Below are 6,619 nucleotides of genomic sequence, written 5' to 3'. Positions count from 1 at the left end.
ACCGGTTACAGCACGCATCAAATTCAAGACACTGATGCTGGCCTATAGGACAGCCACCGGCTCATCACCTGCCTACCTCCATTCACTACTACGCATCTACACTCCTTCCAGAAGACTGAGATCCTCTAGTGAAAGACGCCTCATTGTACCACCACAGAGAGGTATTAAATCACTGTCCAGAACATTCTCGTTCAATGTCCCTGCCTGGTGGAATGATCTTCCCACCCCTATCCGGAATGCAGACTCCTTAACAGCTTTCAAACGACTGCTGAAAACCCATCTTTTTCGACACTATGTGACTCAATAAAAAAAAAAATAAATAAATAAAAAAAATTCTCCTCTCTTCTTGATCCTCCCTTCTAGCCTGTTTTTCCTCTCTTTCTTGATCTTCTCCTTCTAGCCTGCACTCTTCTAACAACGCCTGATATATGGTATTTTTGAGCACTTCCTATGTTGATCTGTGATTAGGATGAATCACTTGTTGTATTCCTAATTGTAAGTCACTTTGGATAAAAGCATCGGCTAAATGAATAAATGTAAATGTAAATGTACCGTTGAGAGACTAACAAACCCCCCTAGTCAGATCCCTAGTGAACTGCTCTCCGACAGCAAGTGCGATGAGTTTGCTTCCTTCTTTTCTGAGAAGATCAATAATATCAGAAAGACAATTAGCACAACCTCAAGTTATGCAGAGGTCAGACAGATTTGACTGCAATTTCAAAAAGAAGTCACTATGTCTACTTTTGAAGCAATCGATAGCAAGATTTTGGAAGAAACAGTACAGCATCTCAAATCGTCAACCTGCTACCTTGACACACTTCCCACATCTTTTTTCAAAAGTGTGCTTAACTGTTTAGAAGCAGATCTCTTAGAAGTGGTGAACACCTCACTTCTTTCTGGGACTTTTCCAAACTCCCTGAAAACTGCAGTTGTTAAGCCCCTTCTGAAAAAGAAAAATCTTGATAACACCATACTGAGCAACTATAGACCAATATCAAATCTTCCTTTCATAGGCAAGATTATTGAAAAGGTTGTTTTTAATCAGCTAAACCACTACATAAACTCAAATGGATACCTGGACCATTTCCAATCTGGTTTCAGACCACATCATAGCACAGAGACAGCGCTCATAAAGATAATAAATGATATTCGCCTAAATTCAGATTCTGGCAAAATATCAGTGCTGGTACTACTAGATCTCAGTGCTGCGTTCGACACTGTCGATCACAACATTCTGCTAGATAGACTGGAAAACTGGGTCTTAGTAATATCAAGAGTTCACACAAAACAAGGGGAATCCGCTTTTAGCTATTATGCCGCCCGCCGTTGGAATCAGCTTCCAGAAGAGATCAGATGTGCTAATACATTAGCCACATTTAAATGCAGACTCAAAACTCATCTGTTCAGTTGTGCATTTATTGAATGAGCACTGTGCTACGTCCAAACAGATTGCATTATTTTATGTATAATCATTTTACTGTGTTAATTAATTTTAAATCAATTTTTAAATCATCTTAAATGTTCTTAAATTCTGTTTTTATTGTTGTGATTATTATTTTAAATTTTTAAGATTTTTATGCTGTTATGATTTTAATTCCTTTTATGTACAGCACTTTGAATTACCATTGTGTATGAAATGTGCTATATAAATAAACTTGCCTTGCCTTGCCAACAACATTAGCGCGAATGCTAACGCGTGTGCAAACTGTAGCTATATCTCGTTTAGAAGGCTGCACCCTCTGGAGGTCGAATCCTCTGGAGGTTGCATTCTCTGTAGGAAGTGTATATATACGTAGATGCTTCATTAGCGACTGTTTCTATGGGCCATTATAGACCTTTTTCCTGAGTAAACGATGAGCGCCGCCATTACGAATTCTAACGTCAGATTGAATGCTTTTCTGTTCCGGTTTCCATAGGAACCCATTCAAATAGCGTCCATCTGTTTTTAATATAGCTAACATCCGCTGCTTCGTGTCATCTACACACTCATTAAAGTGAGGCACTGACAAATGACAGTCATTGCGACATTGCCAAGTGATGGCGCTATGGAGCCATGTGCTTTTTAAAAACATTTTAATAGGTTTAACATTAGTTTATTAGCTCGGAATATACCCTAATTTGACTAGAAACAATGCAGACCGGAAATGCAAAGCATTCTTTCAGTTAAGAGTCGGACTTACTTCCGTGTTCAGGAAAAACGTCTATATGTAAGCCGTCCGCCATATTGCAGCAGTCAACTTGACCTCATTCGCCATAGTAATCACTGAATATTCGAAATGCCACAGTCCTGCACAGCCGTTGGTCTGCGAACCTACAGTATGGCGACTTGGAGCGGTCCAATGGGGTATCTATGTATATAGATCTATGATTGTTGTGCTCTCACACTACTTAAAGGGATAGTTCACCCAAAAATGAAATTTTGATGTTTATCTGCTTACCCCCAGGGCATCCAAGATTTAGGTGACTTTGTTTCTTCAGGAGAACAACAAGCAACCGTTACGCAAGCAAACGTAATCTTTTAGCATTAAATCGGTTTGAGCAATCAATGGAATTAGTGAAATAAATCAACTTTTTGAAGATATTCTAATTATATGAACAGCACCTGTATATATATATATATATATATATATATATATATATATTGTGACGAGGCGGTCGCCTCCCCCTAATTATCATCACCACCCCGTCCCTTATTCGCCGCCCTTCTCCAGGCTCCCGACGGGAGTGGGTGTGTAGGGGAGAGGAGGGGCGTGTAATCGGCTCGGGCTGGCGGCAGTATGGGAAGCGCCCGCGGCCGCCGGACTCCGCCCCTCTCCTGGACCCTACCCCTCCGAATACTACCTTTCCGTCACGCCGCCTCAGCACCCGAGGACACCAGATTCCCCTTTTATTTTGGACACTATTTTCCTTTATGGATGTTTCCCCTTATTTTCTGTTTAATAAAAGCCTCTCCGAGGCCTGACGCCACACCCACTGTGTCTGTCGTGTGCCCCTCCCGCCACAATATATATATATATATATATATATATACACACACACACACACACACATATACAGAACATTAATGTAAAAACACAATTCTGAGAAAACTGTTACAATTGTGAAACGTAAACTTAGAATTCGGAGGAACAATGTTAAAATTGAAAAAATGACTATGTGCATTCCTAAGCCGGAACCTGAAGAGGACCTGGTTCCTTCTCCTAAACATGAATGGGATCAGGTTGACTCTGTGGAACTGTGCGCCCCGGGTCCAAGCCATCTTGAGCCTCACACTGAGGAGGATCTGGAGGATTCATTTGACGAGGATCTGGATGATCCTCCTGAACGTGAATGGGGTGTGGTTGATTCGCTGGAATTGTACTGGACCCCATTGCCTGATTGGGACATTCTGTTTGATTCAGTTGTTTCAGAGGATTCGGCTTCAAGCGTTTTCCGAACCTGAATTGTTCCAGATGAACCTAAATCAGTTTCTAAAACAGTGGCGTCCCTGCTTTCAATGTTGGAACACTGCGTTCCTCTAAGCGTTTCCCAACTGGAGGATCGTTTGAAGAGATGTAGTGTGCGCAAGCGGAGACCAGTCAATCTTGTCTGTCCCATGGTCTACATCGGAGATGAGTAAGTCTGCAACACAACTGTATTTCTCTCATTGTTCTGTCATTTATTCTACATGGTGAATCCTCTTTAATCAAAGACTAACCCAGGCTGTTGTGTTCTTGTGTAGAGAGATAAAAAAGTAAAAAAGTGCACATGTACAAAATAATCTGGAAAAATAGGGCACATAGTTCAATTGTTATAGAAACAAAATAGAGCACAGATTAAATTTATATATAAAATATAAAGAATTTATAAAGAATCAAAAAAATAACAAATTACAAAAATTATTAAAAAAAACATAAAATGTATATATAATAGTAAAATAAAAATAATGGAAAAAACTGATAAAAAGTATATAAAAAAAGGTCAAATGAAATAAATAACATAAAATGTATATATTAAAGTGAAGTAAAAATGATCAAATAATAGCAAAATGTAAAAATTATAATAAAAAAAAATAACATAAAATGTAAATGTAAAAAAAAAAAAACATTGTTTTGTGTCTTAGGACATCAATGTATTTTTACTTTTAAAGGTTTGGTGCCCATCCACTGCCATTATTTGACTGACAGACTGCACCGGTTTGAATTAAAAATCTTCGTTTGTGTTCTCCTGAAGAAACAAAGTCACCTACATCTTGGATGCCCTGGGGGTAAGCAGATAAACATCAAATTTCATTTTTGGGTGAACTATCTCTTTAAATGAAGGAAAATTATTTTTGAAATTAAGAAAGTAATTTGAAAAATGCTTTTACTTGTTTTATTTTGTACAATGTTTGAGGAGCTGCAAGGCTTCTGTTACAGAAAAAAATAGGAGGAACAAAGTTTATCCATTAAGATCAATTAAGAACAAAGTTTATCCGTTTTTACTATTTAAATTGTAAACTCCACATCTTCGCTTGTGTGTACATCTGCAGGCATAGATCTGTACAGGTAGATACCCCATTGGACCGCTCCAAGCACGTAGATGCGTCCGCCATATTGCAGCGATAGGTTTGCAGACCAACGGCTGTGCAGGACTGTGGCATTTCGAATATTCAGTGATTACTATCAAAGTCCTTTTAAGACAAGTCATGTCACTCGGCGGCCATCTTTGAAACGCCTCTCGGGCATCAAAGTGCAGCTCATATCTCTTTGAATGGGGAAACATCAAATTCTCCAAAACTGTTCGCCAAACTTACGATTAAATTTCATATTTGAAATCTCCAAAGAAATCCAACAAGAACTGCCTCATAAATATAGTTCCTTGTGCTTGAATAGCGTTAAAAAAACGCTAATTTTTCCGGCTAGATGAGCCAGTGCGCATGCGCAGTACTGAACGCACGTCTTAGAGCAGTGTTTCCCAAACTTTTTTTCTGGGGACCCACATTTTAAAGTCGATAAATCCTTGTGACCCAATAAACATTAGACCCATATAGTTCATATATCACGAAGATAATTTATGCATTAACAAAATATGTATGACCATTTTTAAGGTCATGCTTCCACTTAACTATTTAAAAGAGATACAGATATTTGACAAAGCACATTTTTTTTATTTAAGTAAACTGCAGATTTGCAGAAAATGTTGTTTACCACAAACACAATATTTATCCGTTATTTTGATTTCAAATCAAAAAGTGCTTTTTCAGCATTGTGATCCTCTTTTATCACAGTACACTAATACAATAACAGACATATTCACGTTTAAACTCAATAAAAACAACGTATTATTCAATGCACTTGACTTCTAGATTTGTATATTAAGTTGCTCAAGCAAGTTGCAACACATTTAAACACAGCATAGGGAGGCTATAGCTTCCTTTTTTTAATTAAAAATTGGGCTATCAAAAAATATTTTAATTAAAACTTACCACAGACAGAAACAGTCGGCTCTCATGCTTTTCTTTCGCATTAAATCTTTATTAAAAACAATCCTTTTAAAGAACTTTTCTACCTGGACAAGTGCACGTATTATGTTCCCTTTTTGCATTTTTGCTTATTTTAAACCTAGCCAAAAAGCCACGTGTTGACTGTGAAAAAGTGGATTTCGTTTATATGCATTTATGGGACATTTTCGTGTCAATCCATGTTCATTTATACAGCGAACAATGCGCTGTCACTTTAATTCAGCGCTTGCAGCACAGCAAAAAAATAGACTCTGCCGAAATGATCGCTGCTCTGCTGCAAACGCACTGCTTCTGGGACGTAGCCTACTGCTGGACAGCAACCGCGTGCAGTGTGAACGCTCCAATAACATGGGTGCGAAAAAAAATACGCAACGCATACGCAATGCAGACGGAGTATGTGTGAAACAGGCGATGCAGAGCGCGGCTAAAGAACAACAACAAAAAAAGAAAGCAGAAGAAGAAGAAAACGACGAGCTCCCTCGTTCGGCTAATAGGTGAACTACACATATAAATTTTAATCAAGAGTATATAGCGCACTGAAAAAGAGTGCTCGACTTGGCGACCCATACAAAATCTCCCGCGACCCACTTGTGGGTCGGGACCCCACCTTTGGGAATGACTGCCTTAATGGAATGCAAGACTGGCACAACTGTCTTGATGGGGTCATTCAACTGGCAGCGGTGACAGGATCTGACCTAAAAAGCAACACACTTTTTTTAACACAATGTCTAGAAAAATATTCAGTTGATACAAGTTGGTGATGACAATAAATATAACTTCAAGGAGGTATCTAACAATCAAAAGTGGCAAAAGTAGATACATTCTTAAGTATAGATACTTGTATAGAAAAATTATTGTAGTACATTACCCATTCTTTCACATCCTGGATAATTGTAGGCCAATAGTAGCCAGCAATAACCCTGTTTTGAGTGCCTCTGGTGCCACTGTGATTTCCTGTCCCAGGGTTATTGTGGCACTCTGTAAGAACAGACCTCTTCTCTTCCTCTGACAGGACAACTAGCCGCATATACCGCCTACTGGGGCCGACATAGAAGAGTCTGTCATCTATTTTAACAGAAAAAATAAAAGTCAGAATTAGATGCAATGCAAAGTAAAAAGAAAAAGATCAAAATTACT

The sequence above is a fragment of the Garra rufa genome, chromosome 10, assembly GCF_049309525.1.
Source record: "Garra rufa chromosome 10, GarRuf1.0, whole genome shotgun sequence".
NCBI lineage: Eukaryota > Metazoa > Chordata > Actinopteri > Cypriniformes > Cyprinidae > Garra > Garra rufa.
Note: the sequence above shows the minus strand (reverse complement) of the source record.